At 38.5% G+C, this 27,608-nt stretch overlaps 1 long non-coding RNA gene and 1 pseudogene across 4 annotated transcripts in view; one reads left to right on the forward strand and one right to left on the reverse strand.

Moving 5' to 3' along the window:
• The window catches only part of LOC106010714 (uncharacterized), a 243,601-nt gene that overhangs the window by 190,731 nt on the left and 25,262 nt on the right, over positions 1 to 27,608 (reverse strand). For all 4 annotated transcript variants that reach the window (XR_015449906.1, XR_002388085.2, XR_015449904.1 and 1 more), the window contains exon 2: positions 25,324 to 25,411. This is a non-coding gene — a long non-coding RNA (uncharacterized LOC106010714). The remainder of the gene's footprint in view (positions 1 to 25,323; positions 25,412 to 27,608) is intronic.
• Positions 2,343 to 3,286, forward strand: LOC101705976 (taste receptor type 2 member 40-like; annotated as a pseudogene).

Below are 27,608 nucleotides of genomic sequence, written 5' to 3' on the forward strand. Positions count from 1 at the left end.
TGTCTATCAGGCAACTCCTTTAAGAGGTTCCTTTAAAATAACTTGAGCCTGGTTACCTTCTACATTAGATGCCTGGAGGGAAAAGCATTATCCTTTTTTGCTCCACCATCACTCTAAGTCCAGCAGCTTCACCACCACCACCATATTTCTCTCTCTCTCTCTCTTCTCTTCTCTCTCTCTCTCTCTCTCTCTCTTCTTTATCACATGGGTTAAATGGAAATGTCATTCTCTATTTCAAAATTCTTTAAGGTTTTCTAGATATCCTGACATATTGGATTTTACAGAACACTTTATGCATGCTCTTAAATCTTGGCAATTTATGCAACATTGCTCATCACAAAGAAATGGTAAATGTTTGAGGTGATGGATATTACTGTTGTTATTGATGTTGTTGAATCATAATGCAACCTACGCATGCATCACACATTACACTGCACCCATTATCGTGCTCTGCCATTTCCAGAAGCTCCAGGAAGCCCCTTCCTTCAGGTGTCACCAGGCAAGAACCAGACATAAATCTCCACATTGAGACTGCCCTCCAAAACTAGGGCAGTAGTTCTCATGCAAGACATTTCTGCTCCTCAGCAGACATTGAAAATGTCTGGAAGTATTATGAGTTTTCAGAATTTGGGCAAGGCAAGGGAGAAGGGCTGTTCCTAATGGCACCTAGTGGGTAGAGGCCAACAGTGCTGCTCAACATCTTACAACTCACAGGATCCCCTCCCACAACAAAGATTTATCCAGCCTAAAATGTCAGTAATGTTAAGGTCTAGAAGACTCATCTAATAGTGCAATACAATTTTATAATAATAAACTTCTGACTTCTTTATTTTCAATGAAATTAATTTTGGAGTAAGGAAATCCATATTTATCATATTTTCATTTACATTATAAATATTATAAACAAACACATAAACACACAAGCAAATGGAAGCTGGCACCAAGCCTGAGGGTCAAGAAAGTGTTAGGATTGAGGTATACAATTAACAAACTAAAAAGTACTTGCCTTATTCAAAATAAGCATTCAGTACCCAGCTTCAGCCAATTCACCATGCAGACCAAATATTGTCAAATCTAATTTTTCAAAAATAGACAGATTTTTGTGTTATTCATGCATACAGTCTCTTAAACTTAAATGTTGACCAATAATACAATAAAAAAATGGGCCATTGGAAGATTAAAGCTATTCAGTATTAAACAATGCAAGATATAATACAACTGCAGGCCAAATGTGTCCCATGGCTCATGAATACCTGCCTAAGGCTTTTGTTCTCAAGCCTAGCTATGAACAACATGACCTTTTAGCTTAAAAACATAGCACACCTGAGTCCTATCCTAGATTCCGATTTAGTAGATTTGGTATGAATCCTGGAAATGTCTCTTTTTTGTGGTTGTTGTTTTTTCTTTGTTTGGGACAAGGTCTTGCTATGTAGTTCAGGCTGGTCTTGAACTCACTATGTAGCCCAAGTTGGCCTCAAACTTGTGGCAATCCTCCTGCTTCAACCTTTCAAGTGCTAATTACAGGTGTGTGCCACCACACCTAGTTTACACTGATTCACTACCAGAGTCAAAAGGAGAAATTTAAATGATGAGCTGCCATGTTTGGTGACATTTCCCAACTCTTACATCAAATTCAGAACACACTGAAGCCTCTAAGGTTAAGCCTACCTGCTTTGGGGCTCAAATAGTCATGTGGAGCTTAGTAAATTTTAACTGGTGACACAGAACCAGTGAAAACTGAGATTTTCTTGCTTCTAATTAATCCAAATGGCACCCAATTTTGGTTTTATTGTGTGTATTGTTTGAGGAAATTATAGTTAGCTGGCCTTTACAGAAGAAACTTGGTTCTAAGTAAAAGATGTTCATAGCTGAGATAATGGGAATTTCTTTTTCACATACATAGTAACTATAAGAATAAAAAATCTTTCCCAAAATAAAGGGAGACAAGAAAGAATGCAGGAAAAAGTACATAAAGAAGTAGGATGTGATTTCACAGATAATTTAACATGTAACATGGGTCTTGGGAGAAGAATAAACAGGCCTCAGGGGAATAGCGATTTAAAGTAAATAAGATAGGAAGCTGTAGTGTTTGCAAATTCTATTCAATGAGCTCCTGAAAGCTCAAATCAAATGGGTCTTCATGAAAAATGGAGACAAATCAGTAACCAGATCCTCTCATTATTTGCATGTTAAGCTTCTAATTTTCAATGTAACAAACAAATAAAAAATTAGAATTAACATTAACTAAAGGGAAAAAAATACAATAAAGTTGAGCAAAGGTCAGAGGATTGCAGAGCAGTCACCAGTTCCCTGCGTGGAAACCTGAAAGTTACTGAGGGAGAATGGCAACAGTCAACAGAGTTGTTATTGACATTACCGTGTTCAAAATCACCTTCACCTTGGTGGTCTTTGGCATAGAGTGAGTGACTCAGATCTTTGGAAATGGCTTCATCATGGCTGTCTATGGGGCTGAGTAGGTCAGGAAAAAAAGACTCCCCAGGCTTATGTTGATGCTGAGTTCTTCCAGGCTTGCCCTACAGATTTGGCTGATGCTGATTACTACTTACAGTTACATCATTCAAGGCACTTACTACCAAAATCACAGCCCTGTTTCTGAACTATTCCAACTTCTGGTGTGCTGCCTGGCTTAATGCCTTCTACTGTCTTAAAATTGCCAACTTTGCTCAGCCTTTGTTCTTGATGATGAAGAAGATTACATTGTGGATGCCATGGCTTATGAGTCTGTCACTGTTAGTTTCCTTAGGCATGAGCTTCCTTGTCTCTATAAACACCTTCCATATACATGTGAATAGTTCCTTTCCTGTCCCTTCCTCCAACTCCACTGAGAAGTACATCTCTGAGATGTACAATCCAATTACTCTATTTATATCCATGTCCAATGTCTTTTTTTTTTTTTTAGTACCCAGGATCGAACTCGGGTCCTTGTGCTTACAAGGCAGGCAGCAGAACCACTGAGCTAGATCCCTGGCCCCATGTCCAATATATTTGGCATATACACTCCCTGAGCTATTTTGTGCAGTTTTATCATGGGTGCCTACCTGGCTAGCCACTCAGTGCAACTGATCTTGAGTAACCCTTGACTAAGGAGAGCCTGGAAGTGGTTTCAGCACGGAGTTCAGCATTACCTTAGAGGACAAACTCATTGAGTGGAAGCCAGGGGATATCACAAGAACAGGCCCAACCACTCTGCCTTTTTCTCACCCATTTTGTTCTCCCTAGGACCTGCTCTGACATTTCTTCTCTAGTAATTGGATTAGTTCATTAATGCAAAGTTGAACTTTTCAGTTGTGATCCTAAGCAAAAGTAGCTAATAAACTTGAAGGTTGATTTCATAAATCTCCTTGATCCAGATTCATTCATATCTTTCCCTGAGCTCTTGCCATTCTGCCTTCACCTTGACCCTTAAAGAGAAAATAACTAGGCATTTCAACTTGCCTGGGATAAGCTCTGCTTGATATTTGTTTCCCATTGGGCCCCATTTAATTTTCAAGGTTAACTTAGTCTGGATGAAAAATATATAGTCATCTACCCTAGTCACCCTACATCATTTTCTTTATCTCATGTGTTATGTAGAAATATCATTCTCTACTTCAAAATTCCTTAGGATTTTCTAGATATCTTGACATACTGAATTTTACAGAACATTTTATGTATGCTCTTAAATCCTGACAATTTCTGCAACATTGCTTTGGCCTAAAATGTCAATACAGTTAAGGTCTAGAAGATCCATGTTGGATTCTCCCAGGAATTCTCCCTTTATCTCCTAGAAAAAATGTGTTGGCTCTACCAAGGGTCTTGACTCCACCAGTGATTTGCCTGAAGCTCCAACTTCACCTATCTTTGTGGGACAGGAGGAGGAAAGCATTCTAGGGAAAGGGATGGAAAAAGCAAATTTTAAGCAAATTACCTTTGAAGAATCTACTCTTCTGCCAGTGGGAGGTAGAAAATGTCTATTAGACCTTATATATGGCCATGTTTCACCACTGACTTCCACTTGAAAAGTGGAAACACTTCAAGAGTCCCATTTAATAGCCTGTTGTATACCACCTCTGAGACTTGAGGGTATTGTTGGGGTATACAGATTTCCCTGTGAAGCAATTCTGTAGGAAAACATTGCAAGCTGATGTTTTTATCCAATAATAATGACTTTCATTTTTGGAATATATATTTCACACAAATTTGTAGAACTGGAATAGGAGAGACACATTCTGATTTCTGTATCGGAGAAAGGATACATACGAACAAAAAAGAGAAACCAGGATGCAGAATAGAGTTTATGTACTTTCCTACCAGCAATGTACCAAGGTTTTGATTTCTCCACAACCTTTTGAACACTTTTCTTTTTTTTTCATTTTTGTCATTCTAGTGAGTATGAAGTGATATTTCATTGTGGTATTTTGTGTGTTTTCTGATCGATTTTTTCAAATATTTATTGACCATTTGTGTATATTTTTTAGAAAAAAACTATGCATATTTTACCAGGACTATTATATAGAATAAATACAGAGAATACATTTTAAAAGAACTATTATATAGAATATATAAAGAACTCCAGAGAGAAGCTCAGCCAGTCCCAGCACCCAGAAGGAAGCTCCCCCACTGCCATCCCAGGCTCCTAGGGCAGAGAAGGTGAGCCAGTCCCAGCACCCGGAAGGAAGCTCCCACACCACCATCCCAAGCTCCTAGGGCAGAGAAGCTCAGCTGGTCCCAGCACCAGGAAGGAAGCTCCCCCGCTGCCATCCCAAGCTCCTAGGACAGAGAAGGTGAGCCGCGTGGGTGCCAGAAGCACCCCTTCCCATGGAAATGAGAAGACACATAAACAAGTCTCAAAAACAGACTTCTGGATCACCTACAGCAACCCCAAAGGGAAACGAGATGGAACAATCTGATACTCAACCACCTGGACTCTCTGAACTGGCAACAAAAGAGGATCTGGGAAAAATGAAATCACAAATAATTACTCAGATAACAGCAAAGATTGTGCTCATGGTGCAAGACATGATTAATAAATCTAGAGAGGACACAGACAAAAAAATAGAGGATCTGAGGAATATGATGGAATCTCAACATAGGAAACAAATGGAATCCATAAAAAAGATACAAACAGATTTCCAAGAGATTAAAAACTCCATCAAAAGTCTGTAGGGGACAGGGGAAGGGGATGTTACCAGAACCTCTGCAGTGAGTCCTGGTCTCCTGCGAGCCACGGCAGCACACGGAGAATTACAGGAAAGGTAGAAAAATGAGACTGAGAAGAAGCTGAGCTTTGGGTCTGATCAGTGCTGCTCTGGGCAGCAAAGACAAAGCCCCCAGCTTACCACACCTTTTATTCAGTACATCGAGAGAAACAAATGTAACAAATGACTTGCAGAGAGTTCAATAGTTCACATTGGGATAAACAAGGTGTAACAGAAGGCTTGCAGAGACTTCAGTACATCTCCGGCAAACAAGATGTTAATCAGTCCAAGAACAATGAGGAACTGAGCAGATGTTTGTTCTCCCAGGATGTTTCTTGTCCTGGAGAATCACAGCATCACTGGATCACTGAAGTCTCAGTTGTGACTGGAGGCCAAACTGGAGTTATTCTGTAGCTGGGCTGTAGGCAAGAGAACTAGGCTAACCAAATGATTTATCCCTAGAATTATATAGCATTGCTCCCAACAAAAGTCTACACAGCAGAATGAACCAATGTGAGGATAGAATTTCAGATATAGAAGATAAGATTGCAATTAGTGACCAGGAAAAGAAAAATTGCTTTTAAATTGTAAGGGAACATGAGAAATCAATCCACCAGCTGCTAGACAATGCAAAGAAGAATAACATAAGACTGATTGGAGTCAATGAAGAAAGAGGAGAGAGTGCAGATGACATAAAAAAACTGTTCACACAAGTGATGGCAGAAAACTTCCCAAGGAGGGGAAAAGAACTTGACATACAGATAAGTGAGGCATATAGGACTCCAGCTAGCCTTAATCAAAAAAAATCTACACATAGGCATATAATAGTTAGGATTCCAGAAATCCAACAGAAGAACAAAATTCTACAAACAGTGAGAGAAAAGAAACAAATCACATACAAAGGAAAGCCCATCAGAATCACAGCAGACTTCTCAATGCAAATGCTCAAGACAAGAAGAGCTTGGAGTCATGTATTTCAACCCCTAAAGGAAAACAGCTTCCAACCCAGATTGATGTACCCTGCAAAACTATCTTTCAAAATTGATGGAGAAAAAAGATACTTTCATGACAAAGAGCACCTCAGGAAATTCATGAATACCAAACTGGCACTCCAAAAAATTTTAGACAATACCCTAGGAAAAGACAATGAGGATCACAACCCCAGGAAACCAAGCAGAATGAATCCATTGGGCATGACAAATTAAATGCAAAGGGGGAGAATCCAACAAAAAGAAAAAGTCATGACAAGGCTTTTAAAACTTTTGACTTTGAGCCAGGCAGGTCTGTGCACACCCCACTGAGGTCCTGAGTCATGCAGAAGATGCCGAATCACCCCGCAGCAGACAGGCAGGTCTGCCCACACCCTGCCGAGGTCCACAGTCACGTGGAACACACGCCGAATCAGCCCACTGCAGACAGGCAGGTCTGTGCATGCCCTACCGAGGTCCTGAGTCATGCGGAAGACACCGAATCAGCCTGCTGCAGACAGGCAGGTCTGTGCATGCTCTACTGAGGTCCTGAGTCATGGGGAAGACACCAAATCACCCCACTGCAGACAGGCAGCCACCTGATTCCACATTACTAAGGTGCAGAGGACACCAAACCACCAGACCAAGATACTGAGTCCCACTGTTCCAGGACCAGAGGTAAGGGCTTCTGAGCCGTCGTCCCATTGCTCCTGGTCCAGAGGAAGGGGCTTCCTGATCACCATCCCTCCCGCTGCTCCCAGCCCAGAGGAAAGAGCTTTTGGGCCACCTTCTGCCCCACTGCTCCTGGCAAGAGGAAGGGGCTTCTGAACCACCATCCCTCCCACCGCTCCCGGCCCAGAGGGAGGGGCTTCTGAGCCATCATCCCACTGTTCCTGGTCCAGAGGAAGGGGTTTCCCGGCCACCATCCCTCCCGCTGCTCCCAGCCCACAGGAAAGGGCTTTTGGGTCACCATCCCTACCACTGCTCCCGGCCCCGTCCCACCTCACCCAGCTCAGAGAAGGTAATCCGTACAGGCACTAACAGCCCCCTGCATCAGTCAAAATAAGAAAACACATAAATAAGTCTCAAAACCAGACTTCCAGATCACCTACAGCAACCCCAAAGGGAAATGAGATGGAACACTCTGATACTCAACCACCTGGACCCACTGAACTGGCAACAAAAGGGGATCTGGAAAAAATGAAATCAGAAATAATTTCTCAGATAACAGGAGAAATTGTGCCCTTAGTGAAAGACATGATTAATAAATCTAGAGAGGAGCTCAGGAACATGATGGAATCCCAACATAAGAAACAAATGGAATCCATAAAACAGATGCAAATAGATTTCCAGGGCATGAAAAACTCCATTCAAAGTCTACACAGCAGAATGAGCCAGTGTGAGGACAGAATTTCAGATATAGAAGATAAGATTGCAATTAGTGACCAGGAAAAGAAAAATTGCTTCAAAATTATAAGGGAACATGAGAAAGCAACCCAGCAGCTGCTAGATGATGCAAAGAAGAATAACATAAGACTGATTGGGCTCAATGAAGAAATAGGAGAGAGTGGAGATGACATAAAAAATCTCTTCACAGAAATAATGGCAGAAAACTTCCCAAGCAGGGGAAAAGAGCTTGACATACAGATAAGTGAAACATATAGGACTCCAAATAGCCTTGATCAAAAAAAATCTACACATAGGCATATAATTGTTAAGATTCCAGAAACACAACAGAAGAACAAAGTTCTCCAAGCAGTCAGAGAAAAGAAACAAATCACATACAAAGGAAAGCCCATCAGAATCACAGCAGACTTCTCAACACAAACCATCAAGGCAAGAACAGCATGGAGTGATGTATTCCAAGCCCTAAAAGAAAACAGCCTCCAACCCAGATTGATGTACCCTGCAAAACTATCTTTGAAAATGGATGGAGAAATAAGATACTTTCATAACAAACAGCACCTTGGGAAATTCGTGAATACCAAACCAGCACTCCAAAGAATTTTACACAATATCCTAGGAACAGACATTGAGGATCACAACCCCAGGAAGCAAAGCAGAATGAATCCATCTGGCATGACAAGAAATTAAATGTAAAGGGGGAGAACCCAACAAAAAGAAAAAGTCATGGCAATGACAACTCAATATGTTTCAGTTATAACCATCAATGTTAATGGTCTCAATTCACCAATCAAAAGAAATAGACTGGCAGAATGGGTCAAGAAGCAAAATCCAACAATATGCTGCATACAAGAAACACACTTAATTCAAAAGGAAACTCATAGACTGAAAGTTAAAGGGTGGAAAACAATACTGCATGCAACAGGAACCTGAAAAAAAGCAGGAGTAGCTATCCTCTTGGCAGATCAAGTAGATTTCAAACCAACACTGATTAACAAAGACAAAGAAGGACACTACATCCTTGTAAAGGGAACAATCCAAGAGGAAGAGATGACAATCATAAATATCTATGCACCAAACACTAGTGCACCCAACTATATAAAACAAATACTAACAGACATGAAAAGCTACATATGCACTAATACAATTGTAGTGGAGGACCTCAACACACCACTGTCACAAATAGATAGATCAACTAGCCTAAAACTAAGTAATGAAATACTAGAACTCAATCGAACTCTTGAACGAATGAACTGAACAGATGTTTACAGAGTCTTCCACCCCACAAAATCAGAATACACATTCTTCTCAGTTGCACATGGGTCATTCTCCAAAATAGACCACATACTCACACATAGAACATGTTTAAGTAAGTGCAGAGGAATTGAAGTTATCCCCTGTATATTATCAGACCATAGTGCGATGAAATTGGAGATCCATAGCAAAAGAAACTCAAAAAATTTCATAAACAAGTGGAAATTGAGCAACACACTTCTGAATAACCAATGGGTCACAGAGGAAATTAAAGAAGAAATCAGACCGTTCCTTCAATTAAATGACAATGACAATACAACATTTCAGAATCTATGGGACACAATGAAAGCAGTCTTATGAGGGAAATTCATAGCAGTGAATATGCATAGCAGGAAAACAGAACGAGCCCAATTCAACAACCTGATGCTGAACCTCAAGCTTCTAGAAAAAGAAGAGCAGGACAACCCCAAACCTCAAACAAGGGAAGAAATTATAAAGATCAGAGGAGAAATCAATGCAATGGAGACTAAGAGAATGATACAAAAAATCAAAGAAGCCAAGAGTTGGTTCTTCAAAAGAATCAACAAAATTGATAAACCTTTAGTCAACCTTGTCAGAAAAAGGAAAGAAAAGGCCCAAAACCATGCAATTAGCAATGAAAAGGGTGAAACTACAACAGACCCAGCAGAAATCCAGATGATCATCAATACCTACTTCCAGAACCTATACGCCAATAAGATGGAAAACACAGAAGAAATGGACAGATTCCTAGATACATATGAATTACCAAAGTTAAATGAAGAAGACCTAAAAATTCTGAACAACCCAATATCAACCAATGAAATTGAAAACGTAATTAAAAACTTGTCAACTAAGAAAAGCCTGGGCCCTGATGGCTTCACTGCTGAATTCTACAAGACATTTAGAGAGGAACTGCTGCCACTACTCTTTAAACTCTTCAATGAAATTGAAAGGGAAGCAATACTCCCAAATTCATTCCTGGAAGCAAGCATCACCTTGATCCCCAAAGCAGAGAAAGACCCAACTGAAAAAGAGAACTATAGGCCAATCTCACTAATGAACATAGATGCAAAAATCCTTAATAAGATACTGGCAAACAGAATGCAGAAGATCATCAAGAAGATCATACACCCTGATCAAGTGGGATTCATTCCAGGGATGCAGGGATGGTTCAATATATGAAAATCAATCAGTGTAATACACTATATCAATAGAGCCAAGGACAAAAACCATATGATTATCTCCATAGATGCAGAAAAAGCATTTGACAAAATCCAACATGCATTTATGATAAAAACCCTACAAAAAAATTGGAATAGATGGTCTCTACCTCAAACTGATAGAAGCCATCTATGAAAAACCAACAGCCAATATCATACTAAATGGTCAAAAACTGAAATCCTTCACACTAAAATCAGGAACAAGACAAGGATGTCCACTATCACCACTCTTGTTCAAGATAGTTCTGGAAACATTAGCCACAGCAATTAGACAAGAGAAAGAAATAAAAGGAAAAGAGATAGATAATGAAGAAGTCAAATTGTCATTATTTGCAAATGACATGATACTGTATATAGATGACCCCAAGAACTCCACCAGAAGTCCTCTAGACTTAATAACCAAATTCAATCAAGTAGCTGGTTACAAGGTCAACACACAAAAATCAATGGCTTTCCTCTACACCAATGACAGACTCACTGAGAAAGAAATAGGGCAAATAATTCCTTTCACAATTGCATCCAAAAAACTGAAATACCTAGGAATCATCCTAATGAAAGAAATCAAAGACCTCTTCTCTGAAAACTATGGCACTCTGAAAAGAGAGATTGAAGATGACGTCAGAAAATGGACAGACATCCCCTGCTCCTGGGTAGGAAGGATTAATATAGTGAAAATGGCCATACTTCCAAAACTGCTATATAGATTCAATGCAATTCCAATTGAGATTCCAGCAGCATACTTCATAGACCTCGAGAAAAAAAATCCAAAAATTCATTTGGAGCAAGAAGAGTCCCAGAATAGCAAAAGCAATTCTAGGTAACAGAGACATGGCAGGGGGTATCACAAGCCCCAACCTGCAACTATACTACAAAGCTACTGTGATAAAAAACAGCATGGTACTGGCAAAGAAACAGGCTTGAGGACCAGTGGAACAGATTAGAAGATGCAGAAACAACACCAGACACACTCAGCCATCTCATCTTCGACAAAGGAGCCAAACACCCTCACTGGAGGAAACATAGCCTCTTTAATAAATGGTGCTGGAAAAATTGGGCTTCAACTTCCCAAAGATTAAAACTAGACCTGTATCTCTCATCATGCACTAAACTAAAATCAAAATGGACTAAAGATCTAAATATTAAAATAGAAACTCTGAACCAGTTGGAACAGAGGTTAGGTAGAACCCTTGAAGACACTGGTGTAGGAAAAGATTTTATGAACAAAACCTCAGTTGCCTATGAACTAGCACAAACAATCAACAAATGGGATCTCTTCTTATTAAAAGGCTTCTTCACAGCAAGAGAAACCACCATCAGTGTGAAGAGACAATCCACAATGTGGGAAAAAATCTTCACCTGCTCTTCCTCAGACAAAGGTCTACTATCTCAAATCTATAAAGAACTTAAAAAGATCAGACCTCCCAAATTTAAAGACCCAATCCAAAAATGGGCATCTGAAATGAACAGACATTTCTCAGACAAAGAAGTAGAAATAGCAAATAAATGCATGAAAAAATGTTCAACGTCACTGGTCATTCAAGAGGTGCAAATGAAAACAATGCTGAGATTCCACTTCACTCCAGAAAGAATGGCTGCTATCATGAAATCAGCCAATAAGAAATGCTGGTGGGGCTGTGGGGAAAGAGGAACCCTGCTCCACTGCTGGTGGGAGTGTAGACTGGTGCAAGCACTGTGGAAATCAGTATGGAGATACCTCAAAGAACTAGGACTGGAAATCCCATTTGACCCCGCTATTCCACTGCTGAGGATCTTCCCCAAAGAATTAAAAGAATCATACCACAGTGATATATGTGGATCCATGTTCATAGCAGCGCAGTTTGTAATAGCTAAAAGTTGGAAACAGCCCGAATGCCCATCAACTGGAGACTGGATAAAGAAAATATGGTTCTTTTATAAAATGGAGTACCACTCACCCATAAAAAATGACAAATTAGAGACATTTATAGCTAAGTGGATGCACATTGAGGCAATACTCTTAAGTGAAATAAATAGGACACAGATGTGTAAATACCAAATAGTTTCTCTGGTGTGAGAAACTGAAAGTGTAAATAAGGGCTAAATGTATAATAGGTCTTGTGAAATAGGAAGAAAGCGGGCAAAGGGGAAGGAAGTGGGAGGGCTAAGGGAAAGGATAGAAGGGAATGAGATTAATATGAGAAAATGGAAAAATAGGAACAAAATTTTTGTAAATAGGGAGGGCTGGAGGGGTTGAAGGGAGGGCTGGGCAAGGGTGAAATATAAGAACCATGAGAGACTATGTAAAGGTGCAAATTTCCAATGATGAATGTCATTATATTGTATACCTAAAATGTACCAATGATTAGAATGAATAATCGATAATGTAAAATAGGAATAAAAGGTCCAAAGGGTAGGGGTAGTGGGAGGCACAGGGGAAAGGAAAGAAGGGAAAGGAAAAAATGATGAGAAATGGAAAAAATGGAAATAAAGTCTTTGTAAATAGGGAAGGGTGGAGGGCGTGAAGGGAGGGCTAGGAATGGGGAAAAAATAAGAACCAAGATGCATTATATAAAGGTACAATTCCCAATGAGAAATGTAATTGTGTTGTATACCTACAATGTACCAATAAAAGAATTTAATAAAAAAAAAAACTTTTGACTTCATCTTCCTAATGAGTGAATAATTCAATCTTATTATTGTGCTGATTAGTATTTTTCTGATTCTAGAGTTGCACACCATTCCTTGTGCTATACTGGCTATTTATCATCTTCTTATGTCTACATTTTAAATGGGTTGTCTATTAATGAGCTCTAAGAATTCTTTATATATTCTGCTCATAGGTTATATGTATTGTAAATATGGTCTGTTTAAGGACTACTTTTAATTTTAATGATGTCATTTAAATTCTAAATTTTGATGGAATCCCATTTATCAATTTTTTTCTTTTATACATCATGTCTTTTGTATACTAGGTAGTTCTTGCCTACCCTGAATTCATAAATATTTTCCCTTATAATTTCTTCTTAAAGTTTTATACTTTTAGGCTTTCTTATTTAGGTTCATAGATCCCTTCAAGTTATTTTCATGTATGGAAAAAAAGGGTTGAGGTTAATTTTTATATACGGATACCAGGTGTTCTAGTGCCGTTTGCTGCAAACACTATCTCTTCCTCGGCTCTTGAATTGAGTTTATATTCTATAAAATGCTAATGTTAAATAATCTTTCAAAATGCAGTGGATCATATATGTGTGGTTCTATTTCTAGATTCTCTGTTTTATTCCAATGATCTATATGTCATTCCTTACAGCAACACTGCTTTGATTACTGTAGCTTCAGAAGAAGTCTTAAAAATAGGTACTAAACATCTTCCAACACTGGTTTTGTTTTTGTTTTTGTTTTTAACTTTTCTAGGACCTTTGTACTCCTACATAACTTTTAAATTTCAATATCCAATTCTTCATTTATAGCAAGTATACCCAGGCCTGAAATTTTATAAATACCTTGTGTTTTCTAATATTGCTAAATTCAAATACAAGTTCTAGGGGCTCCTAGAGATTTCTTAGTATTTTCTCTGTAGATGATCATTTCATCTACATATAAAGATTTTGCTCCTACCTTGCCAGTCCTATCCTAATTGTGTCATTTTATTGCCAGACAATTTTCTTTGGCCCTAGATTTCAAAGTTTAATGGACAGATAAAGAATAACCATATCTGCCCTTGTTCCCCACCTTAAGGAGAAAGCATTGTATCTTCTCCATTCGTATAAGGCATTCTTGCTGGAAGTATGGAGTACATGTCTTTGGTCTGTTGAGAAGGTTCTGTTCTACTTCTAGTCTCCTGATAGCTTTTACCATGAATAGCTGTAAAATTTAGTCCAATACTTTTTCTCCAACTACTGACAGGATCATATGGCTTTTGCCTTTCCTCTGTTAAAATGATGACTTTTGGGGGTGGATCTTCCAATACTGAACCAACACTGCCATCCCTATAATAAAACCACTTTCTACATCCTGCCAGATCTGACTTCCAATAGTTTGTTTTGTTAAACAAATTTCTATCTATGTTCATCCTTTTTTCTTCTATTATCTTTATCCAGTTTTAGGATTAGCACAACGTTGATTTCCTAAAATGAGGGGAGAAGTGTTCCTTCTTTTTTCTGCTTTAATTGTTTGATATAATTTATCAGCTACAATGTTTATGAGCCTGCTGTTGTCATATACGTAGGTTTTCAAGCTAGGAATATACTTTCTTTAATAGGTGCTATTCAAATTTTATATTTCCTCCAGAGTTAGTTGCATTAATTTGTCTTCCAAGGTACTTCTTAGAAGTTGTCAAATTTATTTCAAAAAATATTTTTGTAATATGCTTTCTATATCCTTTTAAATTCTGTAAAATCTGTGGTAATGTCTCCTAGATCTTAATATTGTAATTAAAAAATATATAATTGATATTGTAACAGGAAGAAAAGGTCTAAAGACCAGGGGAATTGTGAGGCATAGGGAAAGGGAAAAAAGGGAAAGGAAAAAATATGAGAAGAGGAAAAAAAATGAAAACAAGGTCTTTGCAAATAGGGAAGGGTGGAGGGGGTGAATGGAGGGCAAGGGAAGGGGAAAAAAATAAGAACCAAGATATTCATGTAAAGGTACAAGATCCCAATGATGAATGTAACTATATTTTATACTGAAAATGTACCAATAAACTTAATGGGAAAAAAACCTCCAAAAACTTAGCCTGCAAAATTTAAAGATCCAATCAAAAAATGAGCATCTCAAATAGACACTTCTCTGATGAAGAAGTACAAATGGCCAATAAATATTGAAAAAGTATTCAAAATTGCTGGCCATTTCAGAAACACAAATTAAAACAACACTGAGATTTCATCTCACTCCAGAAAGAATGGCTATCATTAAGAAATCAAACAGTTGGGCCAGGGATTTAGCTCAGTGGTTCCAGCACCTGCCTTGCAAGTGCAAGGTTGTGAGTTCAATCTCCACTACCAAAAAAAAGTAATCAAACAGTAACAAATGCTAGAGAGGTTTCAAGGGGAAAGTAACCCTTCTTCATTGTTTCTGGGAGTGTAAATTGTTATAACCCCTTTGGAAATCAGCATAGAGATCCTCAAAAAACTAAAAATAGAAATTCCATTTGACCTAGCCATTACTCTTCTAGGTGTCATCCTGAACAAGTTAAAGACATCATATTACAGTGATACATCCATACCCATGTTTATACCCACACAATTCATAATAGCTATACCTTGGAAGCAGCCCGTATGTCCATCAACAGATGAATGGATAAAGAAAGTGTGATATTTATATACCATCATTACAAAGAAGGATAAACTTGAGTCATTTGTAGGAAAATGGGTGAAGATGATTAAGTGAAGTAAATCAGACACTCAAGCTTAAATATCTCATAGTTTCTCTTAAACAAGAAACCCAATATATAAATAAAGTACAAAATAAAAAACAAACAATACAAAGAGAGAAAAAAGTTATTCTAATTCAGCACAGCCAATGTACCTAAAAGTATACCTCAACTTTGTATAACTGTCTTATTGTTTTATATGTTTTTTGGCCTGTTAGTCTGACAATTAATCTGTGTTTATGAAAATTAAATTGATAAGGACTTAAAAATAAATAAATGAATCTAATGTTAGCAAAAAAAATTTAAAACAGGGGTAGAAGAGAAAGGAAAAAAAGAATTGAGATATATTATGTACATGAATCAATTTTCTACACTGAATGTAATCATTACATTCCATACTGCAAATATATACTGCAAACATGTACTAATAAAACTTTTAAAAATTTCATGGGCTCCCACCAGAGCCCCACCATTCCATCCATGAATGCATGCAGATCTCAGGGAGCAGCTGCGTGGCCTGGATCAGTGCAGCTGTGGGAGGTTCCCAGCCGGGGGTTCCCCCAAAACCAGAGGCTCTGGCAAACCCCCCTAGGCTAGGAGCCTGGCCAGAGAGGAGCTGCACAGGCACACGGGCTTCAACCAGAGGCTCGCCATACCACTGGCCACAGCCAGGGACCCTCCTGGAGAAGAGCTATACAGGCACACAAGCAAGACCCAAAGGCTCACCCCAATACCACTGATAAATGTGAGGAGATCCTACCCAAAGTCTGTGCAGACAACAGAAACTGGTGTGCACAGCCCCCAACCAAAGGCCCTTCCAGACAATAGCTACATAGGGGCTCTAGTGATACACATGCCTAGATACCATCCCAGGTGTGCTCATGCCCCAGCCAAAAGCCTGCCCAGACAACAGGTCAGCTCAAGGATCTAGAAGGCCCCCACTCTGAACCCAAGAATTGGTGTACTGGTGAACAGCAGAGTTAAGGCTGCTCTTTGGCTTGCTGAGAATTCAAGACCACTGGGTAAGCAAAAAGTCACCTCAACAAAGGCAAAGCAGGCTGCATCTGCTGAAATGAGAAGGCACATAAACAAGTCTCAAAACCAGACTTCCAGATCACCTAAGGGAACCCCAAAGGGCAACGAGATGGAATCTGATACTTAATCAACTGGATTCCCTGAACTGGCAACAAAAAGGGACCTGGAAAAAATGGAATCAGAAATAATTTCTCAGATAACAGCAGAGATAGTGCCCATAATACAAAACATGGTTAATACATCTAGAGTGGACAGAGATAAAAAAAAAACAAGAGTGTAGGAATAGGATGGAATCCCAACATAGGAAACAAATGGAATCCATAAAACAGATGCAAACAGATTTCCAGGAGATTTAAAATGCCATTGAAATAGGGGCTAGGGATTTAGCTCAGGGATGCCACCACCTTCCTTGTAAGCACAAGGTCCCGAGTTCAATCCCCAGTACCAAAAAAAAAAAAAACTCCATTGAACAAGCCAATGTGAGGACAGAATTTCAGATATAGAAGGTAAGATTGCAATTAGGGACAAGAAAAGAAAAATTGCTTTAAAATTGTAAGGGGGGGCCCGAGATTTAGCTCAGTGGTTTTGCCACCTGCTGCACAAGCACGAGGACCCAGGTTCAATCCCTGGTACCAAAATATATATATATATAATATAAAATTGTAAGGGATCACAAGAAATCAATCCAGCAGCTGCTAGACGATGCAAAGAAGAATCACATAAGACTGATCGGAGTCAATGAAGAAACAGGAGAGAATGCAGATGACATAAAAAAAAATGTTCACAGAAGTGATGTCAGAAAACTTCCCAAGGAGGGGAAAAGAACTTGACATACAGATAAATGAGGCATATAGGACTGCCACTAGCTATGATCAAAAAAAATCTACACAGCCATTCCACCACTCCCAGCCAAGAGGAAGGGGCTTCCAGGCAACCATTCCAGTGCTCCTAGCCCAGAGATAGGGGCTTCTATGCAGCCATTCCACCAGTCCCAGTCCAGAGGAAGGGGCTTCCAGGCTGCTGTTCCAGTGCTCCCAGCCCAGAGGTATGGGCTTCTGGGCCACTTTGTCAGTGCTCCCAGAATAGAGGCCATACCAACACTCCAAGCCCAGAGGAAGGGGCATTTGGGCCATCATTCCAATGCTCCCAGCCTAGAGGAAGGGGCTTCTGGGATGCCATTCCACTGCTCCCAGCCCAAAGGTGGGGCTTCCAGGTCACCATTCCACTGCACCCAGCTCAGAGCAGATGAAAGAAGTGGATGCAAACAGCAATCCCCCAACCATCCCCGTCTAAATGAGAAGACATGTAAACAGTGCTCAAAACCAAATTTCAAGATCACCTACAGCAAACCCAAAGGGAAATGAGATGGAACACTCTGACACTCAACCACCTGGACTCCCTGAACTGGAAACAAAAGGGGATCTGGAAAAATGAAATCATAAATAATTTCTCAGGTAATAGCAGAGATTGTGCTCATAGTGCAAGACATGATTAATAAATCTAGAGAGGAGCTGAGGAACATGATGGAATCACAACATAGGAAATAAATAGAATCCATAAAACAGATGCAAACAGATCTCCAGGAGATCAAAAACTCCATTGAAAGTCTCTACAACAGAATGAGCCAACGTGAGGACAGAATTTCAGATATAGAAGATAAGATTGCAATTAATGACCAAGAAAAGAAAAATTGCTTTAAAATTGTAAGGGACCACAAGAAATCAATGCATGAGCTGTTAGACGATGCAAAGAAGAAGAATATGAGACTGATTGGAGTCAACGAAGAAAAAGGAGAGAGTGGACATGACATGAAAAAACTGTTCACAGAAGTAATGGCAGAAAACTTTCCAAGCAGGGGAAAAGAACTTGACATACAGATAAGTGAGGTATATAAGACTCCAAATAGCCTTGATTAAAAAAAATCTACATGTAGGCATATAATTCTTAAGATTCCAGAAACCCAACAGAAGAATAAAGTTATATAAGCAGTTAGAGAAAAGAAACAAATCACATACAAAGGAAAGTCCATCAGAATCACAGCAGACTTCTCAATGCAAACCCACAAGGCAAGAAGAGCTTGGAGTGATGTATTCCAAGCCCTAAAAGAAAACAGCCTCCAACCCAGAATGATGTACCCTGAAAAACTATCTTTCAAAATTGATGGAGAAATAAGATATTTTCATAACAAACAGCACCTTAGAAACTTCATGAATACCAAACCAGCACTCCAAACAATTTTAGACAATATCCTAGGAGCAGACAATGGTGATCACAATCCCAGGAAGCAAAGCAGAATGAACCCATCTGGCATGACAAGAAATTAAATGTAAATGGGGAGAACCCAACAAAAAGAAAAAGTCATGGCAATGACAACTCAATATGTTTCAGTTATAACCATCAATGTTAATGGTCTCAATTCACCAATCAAAAGAAACAGACTGGCAGAATGGGTCAAGAAGCAAAATCCAACAATATGCTGCATACAAGAAACACACTTAATTCAAAAGGAAACTCATAGACTGAAAGTTAAAGGGTGGAAAACAATACTGCATGTGACAGGAACCCAAAAAAAAAGGAGGAGTAGTCATCCTCTTTTCAGATCAAGTAGATTTCAAACCAACACTGATTAACAAAGACAAAGAAGGACACTACATCCTTGTAAAGAGAACAATCCAAGAGGAAGAGATGACAATCATAAATATCTATGCACCAAACACTAGTGCACCCAACTATATAAAACAAATACTAATGGACATGAAAAGCCACATATGCATTAATACAATTGTAGTGGGGGAACTCAACACCCCACTGTCACAAATAGATAGATCAACTAGACTAAAACTAAGTAATGAAATACTAGAACTCAATCAAACTCTTGAATGAATGAACTTAACAGATGTTTACAGAGTGTTCCACTCCACAAAATCAGAATACACATTCTTCTCAGTTGCACATGGGTCATTCTCCAAAATAGACCACATACTCATACATAGAACATGTTTAAGTAAGTGCAAAGGAATTGAAGTTATCCCCTGTATATTATCAGACCATAGTGAGATGAAATTGGAGATCCATAGCAAAAGAAACTCAAAAAATTTCATAAACAAGTGGAAATTGAGCAACACACTTCTGAATAACCAATGGGTCACAGAGGAAATTAAAGAAGAAATCAGACAGTTCCTTCAATTAAATGACAAAGACAATACAACATACCTGAATCTATGGGACACAATGAAAGGAGTCTTACGAGGGAAATTCATAGCAGTGAATATGCATAGCAGGAAAACAGAACGAGCCCAATTCAACAACCTGATGCTGAACCTCAAGTATCTAGAAAAAGAAGAACAGGACAACCCCAGAGCTCACACAAGGGAGGAAATTATAAAGATCAGAGGAGAAATCAATGCAATGGAGACTAAGAGAATGATACAAAAAAATCAATGAAGCCAAGAGTTGGTTCTTTGAAAGAATCAACAAAATTGACAAATCTTTAGCCAACCTTGTCAGAAAAAGGAAAGAAAAGGCCCAAATCCATGCAATTAGGAATGAAAAGGGTGAAATTACAACAGACTCAGCAGAAATCCAGATGATCATCAATACCTACTTCCAGAACCTATACGCCAATAAGATGGAAAACACAGAAGAAATGGACAGATTCCTAGATACATATGAATTACCAAAGTTAAATGAAGAAGACCTAAAAATTCTGAACAACCCAATATCAACCAATGAAATTGAAAACGTAATTAAAAACTTGTCAACTAAGAAAAGCCTGGGCCCTGATGGCTTCACTGCTGAATTCTACAAGACATTTAGAGAGGAACTGCTCCCACTACTGTTTAAACTCTTCAATGAAATTGAAAGGGAAGCAATACTCCCAAATTCATTCCTGGAGGCAAGCATCACCTTGATCCCCAAAGCAGAGAAAGACCCAACTGAAAAAGAGAACTATAGGCCAATCTCACTAATGAACATACATGCAAAAATCCTTAATAAGATACTGGCAAACAGAATGCAGAAGATCATCAAGAAGATCATACACCCTGATCAACTGGGATTCATTCCAGAGATGCAGGGATGGTTCAATATATGAAAATCAATCAGTGTAATACACTATATCAGTAGAGCCAAGGACAAAAACCATATGATTATCTCCATAGATGCAGAAAAAGCATTTGACAAAATCCAACATGCATTTATGATAAAAACCCTACAAAAAAATTGGAATAGATGGTCTCTACCTCAAACTGATAGAAGCCATCTATGAAAAACCAACAGCCAATATCATACTAAATGGTCAAAAACTGAAATCCTTCACACTAAAATCAGGAACAAGACAAGGATGTCCACTATCACCACTCTTGTTCAAGATAGTTCTGGAAACATTAGCCACGGCAATTAGACAAGAGAAAGAAATAAAAGAAATAAAGATAGGTAATGAAGAAGTCAAATTGTCGTTATTTGCAGATGACATGATACTCTATATAGAAGACCCCAAGAACTCCACCAAAAGTCTTCCAGACTTAATAACCAAATTCAGTCAAGTAGCTGGTTACAAGGTCAACACACAAAAATCAATAGCTTTCCTCTACACCAATGACAGACTCACTGAGAGAGAAATAGGGCAAATAATTCCTTTCACAATAACATCCAAAAAACTGAAATACCTAGGAATCATCCTAATGAAAGAAATCAAAGACCTCTTCTCTGAAAACTATGGCACTCTGAAAAGAGAGATTGAAGATGACGTCAGAAAATGGACAGACATCCCCTGCTCCTGGGTAGGAAGGATTAATATAGTGAAAATGGCCATACTTCCAAATCTGCTATATACATTTAATGCAATTCCAATTGAGATCCCAGCAGCATACTTCATGGACCTTGAGAAAAAATCCAAAAATTCCTTTGGAACAAGAAGAGAACCAGAATAGCAAAAGCAATTCTAGGTAACAGAGACATGGCAGGGGGTATCACAATCCCCAACCTGCAACTCTACTACAAAGCTACTATGATAAAAACAGCATGGCACTGGCAAAGAAACAGACCTGAGGACCAGTGGAACAGATTAGAAGATGCAGAGACAACTCCAGACACACTCAGCCACCTCATCTTTGATAAAGGAGCCAAACACCCTCACTGGAGGAAACATAGCCTCTTTAATAAATGGTGCTGGAAAAATTGGGCTTCAACTTCCCAAAGATTAAAACTAGACCTATATCTCTCACCATGCACTAAACTAAAATCAAAATGGATTAAAGATCTAAATATTAAAATAGAAACTCTGAACCAGTTGGAACAGAGGTTAGGTAGAACCCTTGAAGACACTGGTGTAGGAAAAGATTTTATGAACAAAACCTCAGTTGCCTGTGAACTAGCACAAACAATCAACAAATGGGATCTCCTCTTATTAAAAAGCTTCTGCACAGCAAGAGAAACCACCATCAGTGTGAAGAGACAATCCACAATATGGGAAAAAATCTTCACCTGCTCTTCCTCAGACAAAGGTCTACTATCTCGAATCTATAAAGAACTTAAAAAGATCAGACCTCCCAAATTTAAAGACCCAATCCAAAAATGGGCATCTGAAATGAACAGACACTTCTCAGACAAAGTAGAAATAGCAAATAAATACATGAAAAAGTGTTCAACATCACTGGTCATTCGAGAGATGCAAATGAAAACAACACTGAGATTCCACTTCACTCCAGAAAGAATGGCTGCTATCATGAAATCAGCCAATAAGAAATGCTGGTGGGGCTGTGGGGAAAGAGGAACCCTGCTCCACTGCTGGTGGGAGTGTAGATTGGTGCAACCACTGTGGAAATCAGTATGGAGATACCTCAAAGAACTAGGACTGGAAGTACAATTTGACCCCGCTATTCCACTGCTGGGGATCTTCCCCAAAGAATTAAAAGAATCATACCACAGTGATACATGTGCACCCATGTTCATAGCAGCACAGTTTGTAATAGCTAAAACTTGGAAACAGCCCAAATGCCCATCAACTGGAGATTGGATAAAGAAAATGTGGGTTTTTTTATAAAATGGAGTACTACTCAGCCATAAAAAATGAGAAATCAGAGACATTCACAGCTAAGTGGATGCACATTAAGGCGATACTCTTAAATGAAATAAATAGGACACACATGTGTAAATACCGAATAGTTTCTCTGGTGTGAGAAACTGAAAGTGTAAATAAGGGCTAAATGTATAATAGGTAATGTGAAATAGGAAGAAAAGGGGCAAAGGGGAAGGAAGTGGGAGGGCTAGGGAAAGAATAGAAGGGAATGGGATTAATAGGAGAAAATGAAAAAATAGGAACAAAATCTTTGTAAATAGGGAGGGCTGGATGGGTTGAAGGGAGGGCTGGGCAAGGGTGAAATATAAGAACCAAGAGAGACTATGTAAAGGTGCAAATTTCCAATGATGAATGTCATTATATTGTATACCTAAAATGTACCAATTATTAGAATGAATAATCGATAATGTAAAATAGGAAGAAAAGGTCCAAAGGGGTTGGTGTAGTGGGAGGGGCAGGGGAAAGGAAAGAAGAGAAAGGAAAAAATGATGAGAAATGAAAAAAATGGAAACAAAGTCTTTGTAAATAGGGAAGGGTGGAGGGCGTGAAGGAAGGGCTAGGAATGGGGAAAAAATAAGAACCAGGATGCATTATATAAAGGTACAATTCCCAATGAGAAATGTAACTGTGTTGTATACCTACAATGTACCAATAAAAGAATTTAATACAAAAAAAACAAAAAGGACCAAAAGTAAAACAAAAAAAAAAAAGATTTTTGGGAAAATGGGTGTACCTTAAGACCTGCTCTTAAGTACAATAAACTGGACACAAATATTTAAATATCACACTGTTTCTCTGGTGTGAGAAATTGAAAGGGTAAATAAGGACCAAAATGTATAATAGATATTGAGAAAAAGCGTTCTATTTTGAGTACACCCTAATCAGAGATATATATATATGGCTTGGAAATAATTTCTCCCATTATGTAGTTTGTGTTTTCACTTTCCTGATAATTCTCTTTGAACCACAAAATTTTTAATTTTGATGAATTTCCTTTTTTTTTTCTTTTGATTGCTTGTGCTTGAGGTCTCCCATCTAAGAAACCCCAGCAAGGTCATAGAGACTTATCTCTTATATTTAAGTCTTTGATTCCATTATGGGTTAATCTTCCATGTGGTCCAACTTCATTCAGTAATTTCAGCAACATTTTTTTTTCCAGTAGTAAGGATTGAACCCAGGGCCTTGCAAATGCTAAGCAAGCTTTCTACCACTGTACTATATCCCCATTCTCTTTTTATTTTTCATTTCGAGACAGGATCTCATTATCTTGCCCAGGCTGGCCTTGAATTTGTGATCCTGCTCCCTCAGCCTCCCAAGTAGCTAGAAGTACAAACATGTACCCCCATTGCCCCATACCAGTAACATTTTTAAACACTATTGCCCCTCCCATTGAGTAGTCTTGGCACCCTTGCTGAAAGTCAGTACTTAATTTTCTTTATGATACTTATTATGAACTGATATTACATATTAAATCGTGTATTTACTTGTTTATTTTGTCCTTTTAAACTCTTTCATTCCCCTCCCTCCCACTCCACCCACACCCACACAGAAATTAAACTGGACATTTTATGAAGATGGGAACTTGTCTTACTATTTACCTCCATGGACATGACTGGCATTTGCTAAATATTCATTGGAAGAATGGGCAAGGAAAGTTTCGGTTTTGATGAGAAATGATGGCTATCGCAGGTAATTTCGAACAAAAATATTGTAGAGCCTTTTGCCTAAATGAGATTTTATAGCTATTTCATGGATTGGATGAAAAGAGCCTAATTGGGCAAATAATTACCCTTTGGTAAAGATCAAACCAGCAGAAAACTTTAACAAAAATCCAAATATAAATATAAAAGGACTAATCATTCCTTGACATTCCAATAATGACCTCAGAAGGTGCCTGACTTCAAGCAATTCCCTTAGCTTCCTTCCCAGCTCACTCACCTCTAAATGAGGAGCTCAGATCTCTTGCAGTACTATTATTCTATTATTTGATACTTGTTTTCTTTAGAAATAGGCTCGCTAGGTGCCTAAAATTAGACCAAAGAATATAGCTTCTGTTTGCAAATTATTTTTCAAAACTAAATACAATCTGTTAATAAAAAGGATACCTGATTAAAAGATATAACTCTGACCATGAGGACAAAAATCAAAGCTCTCCCTAAAAAAATGGGTTGACAATCTCTTAGCCAACTGCTCAAAATAGAAAAAGGCTCTCAAAGGGTCCCAAAGAGGCTCCTATTTAGAACAAAGCGCAAGACTGCCTACTAGTGGGCAGTCTTAGGAATTGCTCTATTTTCCGAGAGCAACTCATTAGCTCCATCTTGTGGATGAAAACTGTTAGCTAAGCTTTAAAGCTGTGGCAGGATTCACTGATGAGGACGCAGAGGAGCACTGAAGAGGTCATTGAAAGCTCGGGGGTCTACAGAAACCAAAGACATAAAGGTGTATGGGCAAACATGGCAGACATAAGACAAAAACCCAACTGCCCTTTATTGTGCCACATAGTGTATATATGAAGATTATGTCTTAAATTAAAAATTAAAAATTGAAATATTGCATTGTAACATTTTATTTCAGAATGCATTTTTGGAGCCAGAAATTTGTCATTTTTTTTTGGTGCCCATGTGTCATGTTAAATTTGTGTCAGGTTATTACGTTATGTAAACACAGGATTCAGTCTCTACTAACTGGAATTAATATTTGATTTGGCCTGGTTTAATAACAGAAAAGAGCTGTTCAAAAAGGTAAACACTTTCAAACATGAATCTGCACAGATGATAACACATTTGTGGGAGCTTACCCTTAAAACGTCGCTGTATCAAATTTTCAGTCCTGCATCACAGCCCACAGATCAGCCCTCACAGAAAAGGTAAGAATTCTTCAAAGTTCTGTGAACAATGGGCAGTCACTTCACAAAATATGAAATCAATAAGCAATTCAGGGAAATCAATTTTTAGCGCATCACAGTTTTCATCACCGGTTCAGGGAATCAACTACATTTCTAAAAACTTATTCTAACACAGAAAAAAGAGAACCAAATAACACTATTCCAAATTCGCTTCTTCATAATGTTTTATAACTCCTTGTGGATGCTTTTGTAAGGAAACATTCGAAGTGTCCACTCAAAAGGCCAATTATATAGCAATCTTGACTGCTTAGCATAAACAAGGATTTTTTTCTTTGCTTCAGATGATGGGAATAAGTCCATTTCTTTCAGCAGCTCAACAGTGCTCCTTTGTGTTCTACACTAACTAAGCCAGCAGCACTCTGCGTGATGTGGAGACTGTGGTACTGTCTGATTCTTCAACACCCGGGCCTCCAGCCCACAGTGTGCTCCAGCTATAAAGGTGATCACTATGAAATGTCCATGACATCTTCCATTTTTAACTTCTAGCAGAAAGCAATCCCTGATGAATAATGCAAATGAGTCTATGCAAAGCCTGTGTCCTTACATAACTTGCCACATAAAACTTTGGTTTTATTGCAAGTCCAATATTAACACCATGTGGCCCACAAAGAATATCACACAAGAGCACCAATCTTCCATATTCAAATTGTTCAAGAGCTTCCTCTCTTTACAAAAATTAATTTTGTAATTACTACCCTGTGTCATGTCTGTCAGGGAACCTTGTCTAAAATACATTCAGTCATATAAAAATTCTCAACCCCACTTTAAATAAATAGAGCTATTAAATCTGAGGATTACTAAATATGCATTTTGATCAACTACAATGGAAGATGTCGCCACTTTAAAACTTTTTCACATGATTTTTATTTTAGTTTCTTAGCCACATTTCAATTATATTGAACAGCAGTTTTTCTAATTATATTTTACCTTTGCAAATGTTTATACCTTTTTAAGACACACAATTTCTACTACATTAAATACAAACTTTTACTTCTTGGTCTCTGTGCAGAATTCATTGGCCCACACACATTTTTCACTTATATACATAACTATTTATTTTATAAACAACCAAGGTAAACATTGTTGACATTTCAATTCTCTTTTTAGCTTGTTAGGTTTTGATTATACATTTTTTACCATGTCCCTAGTCTTTTTTCTTACAGTGGTTTGTTTCATAATGACATCATGGTTGTGTTTTTTCATTACATTTTTGCCAAATTCACATATAAGAATGTTCTTCAACTTAAAAGGGGAACATATGATCCTCTCAGTCTGTCTTCTTTTTCCTACTTTTCAGAGAGATGTGTGCCCAAGAAATATGTTGCTTTTCTAACACTACACAGAGGATATGACTTCCACAAGCTAAAAACTTGGCATTGCAAAATGTGGTAATTATTTTCTATATTCAACCTCTCTATCTGGTCTCCTTCCACCTGCTAGAGAAGCACGCATCCTCTTAGCTTCCTCCAAAAGTCATCCATCCATTTCTACTGGGATTTTGATAGATACTGATACGGTTGTCTCAGAATCAAGCCTAAATCCTACATAACATAAAAGGATAAATTGCTTTAAAGAGCAGTGGTTCTCAATCCTCCCTAAATGAATAAAAAGATTTGAAAACGCCAATGCTTAGCTTTTCTCCAAAGCAATTATTCTGAATCTGTAAAGATGGGATGGAAGTATGGATGTTTTTCAATAGCCCTTCAGGTAATTTAAGCAATGCTTGAATGTGGCCAGGATTGAAGAGGACATACTGAAAGAAAGCAGCCAGTAACTGGGCCCAGATGCCTGCCTACAAAGTTTATTATGAGGCTGCAGTGCCAGCCCAACTGCAGCCAACCACAATCCCAAAGGCCATCCTCCTCATAGAAAGGCAAGATAGGACAGGGAGAAAAGGAAAGGTCCCTGAATCTATGAGCACAGAGTGAAGAACTGTTGCAGAGCCCTGATAAGAACTCACAGGCACTCTCACAGGACAGCCAATTCATGCATGCCAGGCACTCCAGAAGGCAGGGATAGCCGGATGATGTTAGCCAGGGAAGCAGCAGCAACCACACAAGAGCACATTTCTAACAGCAGTCAGTAGAATAACGAGATTCTGTCTCCTGTCCTCTTTCCTGCATAGCTAAGACTTAAGAGAGAAATGAGAGTTTTGGAACTCATTCAGTTCTCAGCAA

This window comes from Heterocephalus glaber, unplaced genomic scaffold (assembly GCF_053883595.1).
Source record: "Heterocephalus glaber isolate CG9 unplaced genomic scaffold, H.glaber_assembly_v1.0 deba00000818, whole genome shotgun sequence".
Classification (NCBI taxonomy): domain Eukaryota; kingdom Metazoa; phylum Chordata; class Mammalia; order Rodentia; family Bathyergidae; genus Heterocephalus; species Heterocephalus glaber.